Source organism: Euprymna scolopes, chromosome 13, assembly GCF_053919585.1.
Source record: "Euprymna scolopes isolate OS-2025 chromosome 13, ASM5391958v1, whole genome shotgun sequence".
NCBI classification, from domain to species: Eukaryota; Metazoa; Mollusca; class Cephalopoda; order Sepiida; family Sepiolidae; genus Euprymna; species Euprymna scolopes.
This window is the reverse complement of record NC_136494.1, coordinates 116,713,538-116,728,845: the sequence shown is the minus strand read 5'-3', so window position 1 is coordinate 116,728,845 and position 15,308 is coordinate 116,713,538. Positions and strand designations below refer to the sequence as shown.

The following is a 15,308-nucleotide window of genomic DNA, read 5'->3' as shown; positions in this document are numbered from 1 at the left end:
AAATAAACGTGGATTTATAAGATCAAAAAATCCAACCTTGAACGCCTTTCGGGACTTGTGGCGCAGTGGATAGAGACGTTGAAATTGTCTGGAGATAGTGTTTCAATCCTACCCAAAGCCGGCCAGAGGTTTACTTGGCCAAAAACGTGGTGAGACGACAACAACTATGAATGGCAGTAATTGCTGAGAATGCAGTTAGGAGATTCAAGGAGTTCCTATCTCGTCGCGGTTACCACCTGACGAAGGCCAGAGGAATAGTTGGCCGAAACGTCCTGAAACAACTAAGAAAGATGAGGATAATAGTCCGCAATAAATAAAATAATAAATAATACTCATCTCAATAATGACTATCTTTCTTTACTATTAACTTTCTTTACTATTATTGTGTTTTTAATGGTCAACTTCATATCAAAAAACGACATTATTTTTGCACCAACCAAATAAGTTTAAAACAGTAACTCTAACTAAATTTCTTTTGACAAATGATTCCAACCTTTGTAAATGAAGTTAGATATATATTTGAGAGTAAAAACAATGATAAGAATATTCTGTTGTGATAGCCCTAGTTATTACACAAACATTGGAAGGAAGTTCATATTTGATATGAATGTAAAATAAAAAGTATGCGCTTTTCATTAACTTTACTGTTAACCGTTAGTCAGAGTGCCAATATGAGGGGGCAGGGGTATAGCAAAACTGGTAATATCAATTCATAGTCTATATATATAGACCATGACAGCAGCATTCACCCTAGGTGGGTTGAACAAGCTTCCTCCAAATGAAGAAGTGTCAAAAGAATATTAAATTTACAAGTAGCCCCCAGTTGCATGTATATCCCAGTCATATTAGGTTTTTGCAGTTCTACATACAGCGTTTGGTATTCTCAAATGATCATCCATCTAATATTGGCCAGTCTCAATGTTGCTTAACTTCAGTGATCTAACATGAACTGAGTGCATCAACATGATCATGCTTTATATAATCTATAGTTTAAAGGAGCGATTAAAATTGTGAAGTATATTGTTTTACTTTTGATGTATATGCATATTACGGCAATCAGTGAAAACAAATCATGTGACGGCATTTTGAAATAATCAGTTGAAGCAGATGATGTGAAATTAAAAACATAAAAGGTTGTCGATTGGAAAATTGAATAAACAATGTCAAGACTAAAAGAACACAAAAAAAAAATGTTTGCCATCGCTACCTTTGTATTTGTAACATTAGAATATAGGTTTAAATCGATAAATTGTTTTATTGTAAATGTGAAAAGTAAAAAAACAAATAACACCGACTACAATGTGGTCGTTTTCAAATCAAGTTCTTGTATCGCTCCATTTAATCAAATTTTACTCAATTCTACTACTAACAATCACTACACTCTTGTCTTAGCGATTACCATACACTCATTAACTTTTATCCTCGAGTGGCGATCAAGTCTTAATAAAAAAAATGTACAAAGAAAAATATATCTTTAAATGTTCAAGTGAGAGACAATTTTGCCAAGAAAGCAATTACTTTTTTATGGTATTAAATTCAAAAAGAAAAAGCCATGCTTAAAATTAGAGACTAAATTATATGCGTATATATTGGGAAAAAAAATCGCTTGATTTGTTATGGTTTAAAATTCATAGCTAAAAAGTATGTGTTTATGTATTTTTACAAAGCATGAATGATTTTGAAGACAAAACTTTTTTTTGTGGTTGTTGCGGTTTTAAAATCAGAAATAAGTAAAATCTAGGACATTATTAACGTTTTTAATCTAAATGTTAGCGTTTTTTCCTGAATTTTTTTTATGGAAAGTTTTACAGAATGAATAAATTAATATTTTAATTATTCAATGTTATTTATCATCCCTAATTCATGTTTCGAATGCAGATTTCAGCTTTTCAGAATGAGACACAAGGCATAGTACACACATTGGCATCAGAAGCAAAAAAAAAAAAACATTAAGCCGATCACAGTGTTTAGAGTTAAATTGGTTACACGTTGTTTTAATTATGATACGGCATAATCATGTTGACACACCGGTTCCCGCTGAATCACCAAAGTTAAGCAACGTTGAACCTGGTCAGTACTAAATGGGTGACCATATGGGACTTTCAGGTGTTGTATGTGCTCTCCGCTTATCTCGGCATTGTTTCCAGTCGTCCTGGATTTCTTCTTGCCACTGAACTCAAACAGTGCCAATTCAGGAGAGGTGTGGTTGGAGATTGCGCAGCCCTTGCCTCACAATTACATGTGCTACTGCCCCTAAGGTGTATCCTTTGTCTTTCAAGATTGAAGGGAAGCATGGATGGATGGACATTATGAGGATTCAGTTAAACTATGTTTGTTTTTTTAAAGCTTTATTGCTGGATGATTTGTATAAGGATTATTTGTACAAGATAATTTTTTTGTGACTATAAGCCATTCTCACAAGACGTCTCCACATGAATTATTAAGTTTTCAGTCAGATCTGTTTTTCTAAATGAATAAAATAATTTAGAAGAATTAGATTATAGAGTAATGTTTTTAACACAGAGGATATTTGACTTTTGTCATAAAAAGAAGAGACTGAAGTCGTTCATCAATGAAATAAAATTTAATGTAACTTGCAGAAGTAAACCAGATATAAAATTAAGTTGGTCTGTTTCTTAAATAGCATTGATAGCAGCCATCTAGCAAACTGACATCTGATTCAGCCCAGTAGACTTCTTTCTGTAGATGATGCCACTATTCTAAATTGTCATTCAATTACATTTCTTTCAGAAATTACTTTATCTGACTAGGAAAATTTTTTCAGATGAAAATAAGCATTGTCATCTGCAGTAAATGTAAACTGAAATTAAGTTTTTTTTCTCTCGGCAACTTCCAATACTAATAATACTATTTAAAACACTCTTTCGTTTCTATTTACAATGCCTCCCCACGGGACAGAGTTAGACACCAGGGTCGTTTTTTAACGTAGAGAAAAGGAACAAAATAAAAATTGTCTCAGTCGTGAAAGATTTCTCCTCCACTGACAGAACAAGAAATTGAAGTGCAGCATCTGAAGAACAGGGTATTCATTTGCTCCCCCACCGAGCAAATTAGGCACATGGTCGATTTTTAAAGTGAGGAGTGAAGGGGAAATGGGGACCAACTCCCCAGGGAGTAGGGGAGCTGGATAGTGACAATTTGTATGAAGGGTTGCCCCTACATTGACTAAGGTCTTATATGTGGGGTCGCCCCCACATATAGTCTTTGCTGCCGGAACAGATACTACACTTTGATCCTGGCCCAAAGGCCAAGTATTTATAACACTCTTTCGTTTATTACTAATTCATAGCATATAGATAATATTATAAATATAGAAATTGATTGTGTAAACAAATTAGAATGCTCAGAAAACTTTCACATCATGTGATGTAACGTGTGTTATAATTGGTATCAACTAAATGCAGTTCTCATATCCAAACAATATTGTCTTTGTTTCTATCAATTCTATACGAGTTATCAGAATTCCAGGCAAAACATTTTCAGTTATTATACATTAGCTTAGGTCCCCGGTGTTGAGCATAAATTAAAAAAGTTGTAATAGGCAGGCAAGCAGGCTCGAACCTGTACCGTGAAGAAGGCAAAGAATGGGGAAAAAAAATCTGACATCTTTGCTGTTGCGCCTATCGCCAAACCAGAAGTGACATAGGTTTAAATTAAGGCTACTCAGTCGAAAAGAAAGGATGAGTTTTGAAAATATCAGTGACAAAAGCGACCCTTCCTTGTAGAAATTGCCCAGTTGAGGATGAAGGAATTAATGTTTTGGGCTAATTTTTCGATATTTGTCGTCTGAAGGGTCCAGTTTCAAAATGATACCAATCTCATGAAAATCTGTTGCTTCTGTCGAAAGTTTATACAGACATACAAACATACAACATACATACATTCATTTAAACAGACAGGTGAGATTTATATTATAGATTAACTTATAAATAAACACTACTTTTTAAATATTTATTTTTACCATGTACAACTGACAGGTATAATCACTGATCTATAAATATAAAAGCGAAAATGTATGCATGTATGTATGTATGTGTGTTCGCTTTTTCTGTGTGTCTACAAAAGGCTTTTTTCAGAGAAGCGGTCGCTCGCTTCACAACTTTTTAAAACTTTTTATATCACATATAAATCGTAATATCTCACAGTTAACAACGAAGCTCGCCTGTCTATGTAATTTGCTCGATTTCGAGAGGATAAATATTCAACATTTGTCGCTCGCCGCATGTGGGTTAGTCTTTTTCCTATAACATCTTGGGGGGGGGCATTCAGCAGTAAATGAAATCCCGCAGTCAAACTTGACCTCATTAACTCATTAAAACGGGCACCTGCCGAATCCAAGTAATTAAATAAATTCAAACGTGTTTCCGTTAGCATCTCGCGGTGGCCCAATGGTTAATGTTGCACTTTTTTTTTTCCACACTTTAATTTACAACTTTGCCTCAAGGGTTCGGATTCGATCCTCATACTTACTATTTTTATTTTAACCCCACCCCCACCCCCGGAGTTTCCACACACACCTCCAAACACCTGGGCAGCGCCGGGTACCCCTAGCTAGTTATTTATAATTCCCTCATTAATTTTTTTTTTTTTAATTCTAGCAATTGTATTGGGCATGACACTAAATAATATTTAAATAACAGGTTGTTTCTTCCTCTTGACAGGTAACTATCGCTGTTTTTAACTTAATATAAATATCTTCCTTTTTCTCTAATCTTAAAACGAATTGTGTTTATCAGAATCATCCATGCTTCTTAAACAACTAGATTTTTTTTTTTCAAAGAATGTTAAACCATAACAAACAAAGCAACATTTTTCTTTTTGATATACAGAAAAACATCACTGATTTCATGCAATGTCCATGAACCAAAACCATGTGTCATCTACTATCGTGACATAGAGGCCAATACTTTTTTTTTTCTTCTTTTTTAATAAAGACAGTGTAGCGGAAAGACGTCCATCACAGAATCGCCGACTTTGATCTGACAATGACTTCTGAACATAGTCTCTCCCAACTGGTAACAATATACATAAAGAAATCGTTGATTTCAACTAAGCCACTGTATTTTTTTTTCGAGTTTAAAACAATGAAATCACACTGTATTTGGATTATTCTGACTATTCTTATCTTTAATGTTATTTTCATTATGTTTGGTAGATGTAACCGCCAACCTTCTTTAGGTGTATCTTGTCAAACTCAAGAATTTATCTGTCAAACAGCACCTTTCATTTAATCCACGGGAGTGGCATGCTCTCGTTCAGTCAGCCATCACTGGGTAGAAGTCCTAAGTAATTCGCAAGTGTATTTTTAAGTATCGCCCGCATTGAGGGTGTAACTTACAACTGAATTTTACCAAGCACTTTATCCATCACGCCACAAGTCGTTCCTAGAACAATGGACATCACTATGAGTACGTTTTTTTTTTTTTTTTTTTTTGTGTTATCGAATTACACCGACACTATAACTTTATAAATATTTTAAGCAGCCATTACAAAAAAAAAAACAGTAACATTTGAATTAAAACGTTAATAATGTCCTAGATTTTAATTTTAACAAGTTTCTTTTTTTCTGATTTTAAAACCACAACAACCACAAAAAAAAGTTTCTTCAAAATCGTTCATGCTTTGTAAAAATACATAAATACATACTTTTAGCTATGAATTTTAAATCATAACAAATCAATCGATTTTTTTTTCAATATATACGCATATAATTTAGTCACTAATTTTAAGCATGACTTTTTTTCTTTTTGAATTTAATACCATAAAAAAGTAATTGCTTTCTTGACAAAATTGTCTCTCACTTGAACATTTAAAGATATTTTTTTCTTTGTACATTTTTTTAAATGAGGAAGTCATCACTTATCAAGACCTGAACGCCACTCTAGGATAAAAATTAATGCGCGTACAATAGTCGCTGAGACAAGAGCGTAGTGATCGTTAGTAGAAATTGGGTAAAACTTGATTAAAACGGGGCGATACAAGAACTTGTTGATTTGAAAATGACCACATTCAAGTCAGCTTTATTTGTTCTTTTATTTTTCACATTTACAATAAAACAATTTATACATTTACACATATATTCTAATGCTACAAATACAAAAGTACCGATGGCAAAAAAAAAAAAAAAATAGTAAAATTTTAATAGACTTCTAATATTTTGCCGAATTTTAAAACAGAACAAGGCCGATAGCCATTAGTCTCGTGCTCTTGTGTAATGAATGAATGCGTGAATGTAGGATTGACATGAAATTCTTAAAGTAAAATGGCCGAAAAATGGGCTGAAATGACTTAAATAAAAAGTAAATGACTTAGAATGACTTTAATGAAATTAAGAATGAATTGAATGACCTTAAGAATGACTTGAATGCTTAAAAAATAACTGGAATCCTTCAAAAACAACTTGAATGATCTGGAGAATGAATGGTTTTGAGACTGACTGGTTGTAAAGTGGGTGATCAATTTACATTAAATTAATACAGTGATCCCCCACTATATATCACAAAGTTACGGACATAAGTACAGCATGTAGTAAGAACAGATACTACACTTTGATCTTGGCCAAAAAGCAAAGAAAAGGGTATTTATTTGCTCCCCCCCCCACCGAGCAAATTAGGGGCAAGGCCGATTTTTAATGTGAGGACTGAATGGGGACCAACTCCCCGGGGAGTAGGGGAGCTGGATAGTGACAATTGGTATGAAAGACGGAACAGATACTACACTTTGAGATATTAAATCCTTTATTCATGTCAAAAATATATTGAAAATCAACAATGAACAAAAAACTTAGGCAGATGGCCAACTCAAAAGGGGGGACTGTGGGGGTCGTTGGTCATCCTTGTCACTCCAGAACTAAACAAAATCAAAAGTTTCTCCCAGCTAGTATCTTCTTTCACCATAATACCGCATTCACCCCTTTCATACTGGGGAACGTCCTACTTAACTCCCAATTTTTAAAACATTTTTTATTGAAGTGTAAAAACAAAAAAAAAAGATAATAAAAATGGTACAATAATTCATTTGTGTCAAGGATGGGAGGGGGGGGGGGGAACGTGATTAGTAGGACCCTCCCAACCCCGTCTAATTGATAGACTGCCCGTTCCACTAAGTTTGTAAAAGGAACCTTGCTTCTGCGGGTCAGTTTCTAAGAGGGGATACCCTCTAGATGTGGGTGAATGGAGAAAAGAAAATTTTGTGGGTAAAGAATGGGGGTTAGTTTGTATTTCTTTCTCTCCAAGATAGGTGAAATTTAGAGGAGGGGGTGAAAACAAAATTTGCAAGAAGGAGGGGGGTGGGGATCTTGGAGGCTTCCTAATCGGGGAGGGATGGAACACACACTCAGCTAGCTGAGAGGCTACTTGTTTAATTTTACTTTACGGAACTGCGCGTTCCACACCTAGGCGGGGAACACGTATTCAAATTTGGCTCCTCTTCGTACACACAGTGACAATAACCCTTATCCCTGAGTGGCTTCCGGGCCTTGATAAGAGGTGACCACCTTGTAAAAAAAAACAAAAAAAAACCACAGACTTGCTACATGTATCCATCTTCTGTCAAATGCCGTGTAATGCAGCCTTCTTCTATCACATCTGATCTTCACCCGTAGTTGGTGTTTAAAGAAAGCGATCAGATCCTGATCAGAAAAAGACAACACCCCCTCCCCCCCTGGCAACCTTGCAGACGTAACGTCCAAATCACCATTTTTGTCACGGCCAGGATCGTAACATAGACTATTTCTTTCCCAGTCTCACAGCGGCCTCACGTTGTCCACGATATTGGATACAATAATTGGGCGAGGATGCTCAGGATCGATGCGAGCCGTCACCTCGCTGACATATGACCAGTACCAGCAGAGTTCGCAGCAATCGAAGAAAGCATGATCAGTCGTTTCTACGGCCGTTGTCCCACAACGGGGACAATCAGTCGACTCCAAAAACCCGGAACTGCATTGTATGTTGTTGAGTGGAAGTGCATTTCGGGCCAATCGCCAGGTCAGAGAGCTCCGAATTGTTCAGATTACTCGAACCTGGTGCTCAGCTCCATGCGGAGCGGATCTCACTGCTGCCAACCCAAATGCGCGCATAGCGGGTCATCGGAGGCCCCCTCCACTAGATCCCTGTGGAGTTCCCTACGGGTAGCAGTCACAAGGTCGCTGGACCTTGGTAGTCATTTTAGCGCGGCTCGGCACTCTTTCATGTAGGCAGATTCTCCCCGCGGCCTGCGACGGCTCTTGATAGAAGGGTCGAGAACGAGGTCGGGGAAGGCGGTAGTAACCACGGGGTGTCACGGTCAGTCATCTTGCATATAGTGGCTCAGGAAGGCCAGCCTCTCAGCGTCTCGATGACACTTCAAGTCCGGCATTCCCAAGCCTCCCTCACACGGACGTTGAATACAGACCTGTCTGCTCACCCAGTGTCTTCCTCTGTCCTTAAGAAGCGAGGACAAGAGTTCAACAAGAGCTGTTAGGTGTTGTGCAGGCAGGGGAAGTATGGCCAGTTGGTAATGGATGAGAGGAAAGACGTAAGTGGTGCACGTCTCAGCTCTACCCTTCAAGGAAAGTTTCCTAGGAAGCCACGAATTGACTGCAGCCTCCACCTTTGACCGTACCTCCAACCAATTTTTGTCAAGCTGGAGACCTGGTCCAAACCACATGCCGAGGATCCGAACCGGGCCATCCGTCCAGCTGAAGGGCGCTGGAGGTTGGCGTTGCCACTCCAGGCGCCCAACTGCAGTCCTACCGACTTGCTGCGGTTTATCTTGGTCCCTGTAATTCTTTCGTACTACACTTTGATCTTGGCCAAAAGGCCAAGAAAAGCTTAAAAAGCTAAGAACAGTATCTATTAACAACAGACCTTTGATCTTAATCAAAAAGGCCAAGCACAAAAGTGTTACCGACAGAGTGACTTATAGAGTCGCTTGCACGCGACTAAAAACCAAACAAGGAAAAATTAAATCGTAAGCTAAAGATTTTGATTTCGATTCTCAGTGGCGCATAAGTCATTACTATATATTGGGCCCAATATACTATAATAATCAATATGAAATTTGCATTAATCAAAACATCATATTTAAGCAGTTTTTACAACTGGGCAATGAATCGAAACCAAAAGCAAAATTATAGCATTCACAGCTGGTGACGTTACCACTGTACCAACTAGAATATAAACACCATATGAACCGAATAAAAATAAACTAAGATGAATGTACAAAATGTATAACGATTTTTTCAATTTTGACCCCTTTTTTGACCCCTTAAAAACTATTTTGACCGGCTAAAGACACATAAAAAACTGGTGCATAAAAAAACAATCATTTGAGGCCCCTAGCCCCTCTCGGCGATTTTTAGTTTTGGAAGAGATAGAGTTTGAAAATATGGAGAAACATATAGTAAGTTTTATTTATATATATATATATATATATATATATATATATGTCAGTTGCAATATTTATAAGGGAGAGTGGTTCCATATCAGTGATAGCACTTATGTAAATCTTAGTTTTCAGACAGTCAACAGTGCATGGTGACCATAAATTTCTCGTTTTGAATTCTTCAGACTATTGTTTGAAGAACGCCAAGAGAGAAACTGCCAGTCACCATGCACTGTTGACAGCCTGAAAACTTATATACATGTATATGCAACTAGATAAAAAAAAGAGTGAATCTAAGTTAGCAAGCTGCTTGTGTTAAGAAACCCATTAAGACAGATAAGAATGTAATGATGAACAGTGCCAAGAAGAGGAGAAAGACAAAGACCTGAATAAAACGAAAAATGTGTGGGTGTTTCAGAAAACAGAACTTTCAGGCGATGATAAACATTTTCCACTGCTTGTTTCTAGCGTCCCTTTTATTAATGGAAACACTCACTTGTTTTGGCATCAGAATTTGTTCCGCTTGCAAAATTCAGTTCAGCTCCATTTGGTGCCAATGAACGACAACTAAGAAGAGTGACCAAAGAGAATGGAATCTATTTTTTTTATAAACAAAAAATATGCTGATGCAAACAGGATGGCAAAGAGAAGAGATGTCAGAGACAAACACAAGAATATGATTCACATGTTATCCGCTTTAACCCCTTGATACATACTTTAGTTATTACAAAAAAAATATTTTAATTATTACTAAAAAAATATATATATTTTAGTTATTACTAAAAAAAAATATTTTAATTATTACTAAAAAAAAAAATATTTTATTTATTACTAAAAAAAAAAAAAAATATTTTAGTTATTACTAAAAAAAATCAGTGTTTCCCCGGAACATAACTTCAAACTTAAGTTTGAGGCTAAATTTTATCTCAATGTATTTTCTTTGTAGAGCTATTAGAGTGGTTAAAATAATCAACTGTTTACAATTTTGCACTTCCTTAAATGGATTGTTGACTATTCTGTACTTTCAACTAATAATTCTCTGGGTTAAATTCGACAAAATCCTGTCAAAGCTTCTGATTTCATATCCAACACACTGCTATCAAAGCTCACTGCTCCAAATTTATTAGCATATAATTAAAAACAATGATTTTTTCAAAAATTATTTCCTTTTCTTTTTTTTTTGTCTGCCACAGGACACTACATGCTGTACAGTATCAGGTTGGTACCTACTTTTAAGGCATTTAATCTCAATTTCTAAATTAAAATATTTATATGCAAAAAAAAAAAAAACACTGTTTTAAGCATAGGTTATTGAGGATACTCAGAATCACATGTCTGGGGTTAAATTACATCTAGTTGTGAGGAACAAATGGGAATGTTGGGCCATACCTTAGTTGCTATTAATCCCTGGTTTACTTTGAGATAGAGTGCTAGTACTTGTCAAGATTCTAATTTGTCACGAGATTAGAAAACTACATCTGATGGTTAAGTCCTAATTCAGAAACTTCAGAGTGTGGAATCACATAGTAATTGTCATTACTCTCAGGTCCATTCTGACTCAAAATGGTAATATTTATCATGATCAGGCTTGGACAGAATGTATCATTTACAAGTGATTCATTTCTAAAATATAATACCTACAAAGCAAAACATGCATGCAGTTTCAGGTTAAAAAAAGGGGGAGGGGGTTGACCTGTTTTAAAACCCCAAAACCAATCGAACACTGACAGATTCAAATGATCAACTCAATGAATTAGGCTATAATAAACTAACATGTATCGGTTACAGCTAAATCATATTTAAACAAGTTCTTATTAGATAAACAAAGTTAAGCAATGTGGAATCAGGTCACGACATTAGTAACTGCTGAGGAATACTAGATGTCATAAGATAGGAGTATTATGACTGTGACAGCTTGTGGGCTTATCATTCCAGTTCTACTGCAGTTGTAATACTGTGTTATAAATTTGTGTGTGTGTCAACTTCTGACTCTCCCTATTTCTGAAAACATTTTCAGGGAATTAATGAAATTCACCACTATGTCGGTTGAATTCAGCTTCAATATTATGTATAAACAAATATATTTTGTGGCCATGAGTTCTCCTCAGAAACAAGCTTTGGTAAATATTTTTGTAGGTTTCCATGAAGAGGGTCTATTATCTGGTTTTCAAAAACTAGACCGTTACTTTTGTTATGCTAATGATACCTTTTGTTTGTTTGACAATAAAAGGAAAACGAACACGCAAGTTTACGATAGATAAGGAAGTTAATTATAGTCTTCCATTTTTGGATGTACTAGTTCCTTCTTTTGTTCTTTTTTTCATTTCCGTCTATTGTAAACCTACGTTTACTGGTGTTTACACACGGTAAGACATTTTGTTCCACAAAACAAAAATTTAATTTAATTAAAACCCTTATGCATAGGGCTCTAATGATTTGTTCCAAACTAAATGACAAGATTAAATTTATTACAAAATTCCTTTCCTTTAAACATTGTGGAATCGAATATGAAAAATAAAGTTTCTAATTTTTATAAAATTACAGAAACTTCAGTCGACAGTTGTCCTATTTACCATCACCTACATTGACTATGTAATATAAATGACAGATTTGCCAAACAAATACCACTGGCTGTTCAACAGTCTTATTTTGTATAGTGTTTTTGTTTTTTGTTTTTTTTTTGTTTTTTTCCCCCATCAGACCGATGTTGTCCTCAATCTAAAAGAATGTCCTCCCACACCATCATAAATATTGTTTATTTATTTAAATGTAGTTAAGGTTAGGACTACGTCAGGTGGACGTCATAAAGAAGTTTCTATCCGATTCTTTCCCTGTTTTCCTCTTATGTCTCCTGCCATATTTCCATTATTATTTTTTTTCTTTTTAAATCATAATTTAACAGATGTAGCTCTTTTGAGTGAGGTATGAAACTGGTCAGCTAGTGTTTTCATTTTTTACTTTTTAATTATATTAAATAAATTTGGTCCATATATAGCTATTATAAAATTCTGTACCCCCAAAATATTTATATATATATATATATATATATATATATATATATATATATATATATATATATTTCTGTAGAAATATATTTTCTTATAATATATATCAATTCTTATTTAAGAAAATCCATGTAATTACAGAGCAATATAGAGAGTAAATGACAAAAAGTTATATTCCAAAATTCATGATGTTGACCATCTTATAATTTATTCCTTTAATTCAGTTGACATATAAAATTCTTGACAGTATCTGTTTTGTAACGCAAAATCAATCACTTAATTATTATATCAATCAGCGAATCTATTATGCCCTTAACTCATCAGAAGAAATAGCAACAATCAATCCGTCAAAAGGAATTGAAGTGTGATTTGACATGATTAAAATCCGAAAATTCGAAGGGAAGCTGCAAATACCTTTTATTTTTCCATTACGCTATATTGAATTTTTTGTCATTTATTCTGTAGCCAATAATGTTTGTATAGATAAAGAAAATTATACATATATCATTCAAATATCATTTCATGAAACAATATTTATCATTAATATAATTAATATACTTTCAGCTCCTAAACATCTTCCAATGACAAGAGACAAAAGCTATACCATAGATACGGACAAAATGAATGCCGATGCTCAAAATGTATAAACATTTTGACCCCTCCCCTTTACTTAAAAATTCACCAAAAATCAGGAAATTAACCCATTTTAATTAAATTTTCAGTATTTATCAAATAATGATTGTGGAATATAATGAACTAATTATTTTTATTTAAATCTCAGTGGAAATGTATTATTTTGTTTAAACAAAAAATACCTTTACTAAAGTTATGGCTTCCAGTAGTAAATAAAAAACGCAAGAATTTATTTTTGCTTTTTTATCTAAATAATGCATCGTAATTTGTAACAATAAAAATAAAATAAAATAATTTTTACAAGAACATTACGAAAAAAGCCCCTAAAGTCTGTATTAATGAATTCGATATAACTCGAAGAAAAATGAATTTCTCGAACTACCGATATTACCATTGAATTAAGCATTGTTTATTTAATATTTTCACACACAAAAAAATTATAATAGCAAAAATATTTCTACTTTGTTTTTTTTTAAAATACAGATTTCGCATAATTTTTATATGCAAGATTTTAATAATATCCTTGCTCGCAAGAATGTGAAACTTTCGGCGTAGCATAATTTTTATATAATCTCGAACAATAATTAAAAAAAAAAAAAATTAATTTAAAAACAGGAATATAAAAAATAATTAAATTAAAAAATGATAAAAATTGATACAAACGTTCAGAATAGGAATGTATGGATGCACGTCTGGAAAAAAAAAAAAAAAAAAAAGAAATCTGACACCCCTACCACTTTATTTTGAAACCACGTTTCGATTGACTGAAATTTTGGGCCTCGTTATAATCGTGTTTAGTTTGTTGCATTTTTGGCGAACGGTAAAATTACTTGCCTTTTGAGGGCTAATTAAGTTATTTTTGCACAAACAAGGTGTTTTTTTATTTAATTCAATATCTTAGGACTTTACTAATTATTTTTTAAATAGACCCAGAAAACTAATATTTATCTTTTAAAGGATTTTTACAATGAATTTATTTAACTTCAAAATTTAGCTGAATTGGTTAGCTCGCCGTGAAAACATTTTTCATAACTTTTATAACTAGATGTCCTTTTTTTCTTCCCTGCAAGCTCTTTCTCACAGAAGAGATGTAGCGAGTTTCTTTGCTTTATCGTTATTTTCATGGCAAATGCTCGACTGAGCTTCAATCTATGGTCCCCCCTCGCCATGCTTTCACAAGAAACACTCGTCTAGCTGAAAACACTATCAATAATTCCCCCCCACTCTTTATCTGTGCCTAAACCTAAACGTAGATTCCATGAACAAAGCTTCTTTCTTAGAACTGCACGCCTGTGGAATTGTCTTCCATTTTCCTGCGTTCCAGCTGACTACAATATGGTTGTCTTCAAGTCCAATGTAAACAAGTTCTTGATAAGCCGTTCCCCTTAAATTAACAAATTTACTGAATTTCCATTACTGACGATTACTATATTGTCCAATTGACTACTGTACACTCTTTAACCCTAATCCTCGAGTGGTCCCTGGGCCTTGATAAGTGGTGATGCCTATGTAAAAAAAAAAAAACTTTTTTTTTCATGTGTAAAAATATTTTTTTCCTTTAGGAAATTAACTTTAGTCTCTAATCTTTCAAATACAATCAAAAAGTAGTCGGAAACCTACAAGAAAAACTATGATAAATCAGCTTTCAAAACTAGGTCCCCCCATTTTTATTCGGCCATTTTTGCCCGTACTTACTATACTACCAATGAATAAAGGAGTATTAAACTAACATTTGATATTAATATATCGTAAATATACCATGTATAAATTGTATGATTAAATTACTATGATTTTCATCAACAAAACAATATCTTCCATTAACAGAGTCAAAAGATAGGTCACCAATTAATGCAATCATATTATAAACTAATATTTATCGTGTTGCATGAACAAACGGACAGAATACATTGGGAAATATGCGTGAGAGGCAAAGATATGTTTATTTGTTTTTTAAGGAGAGTTAAGGAAACAAGATACAAAATTGAAAAATTATATTGATAGCAAAAACAACGGTAAGGGAAGACATCTGGTCTCCTCTCTTCATGTGAAAAGTGGGTGAATGGGAAAAGATGCAGGATAGGAGAAAGCTGAAATACATAGGATTAGGGATTGAGTTTGAAACATCACAACTGACATTTTAAGGCACAAATTAACACCACGAGATCCGTAAATAATTTTTCTCTGCCCTATATATTTATATATCGATTTGTCAGGCCAAGTTATGGTGGACATAATGCTTCACTTTCACACATACACTTGAAAAAGGTATAAACCTATTTTTCC

At 34.2% G+C, this 15,308-nt stretch overlaps 1 protein-coding gene and 1 pseudogene across 13 annotated transcripts in view; both read right to left on the bottom strand.

Moving 5' to 3' along the window:
- Positions 1-15,308, bottom strand: part of LOC145292164 (uncharacterized) — an 801,350-nt gene that overhangs the window by 435,093 nt on the left and 350,949 nt on the right. The gene's annotated exons all lie outside the window — the stretch shown is intronic.
- On the bottom strand, positions 6,441-6,600 carry LOC145292558 (U2 spliceosomal RNA; annotated as a pseudogene).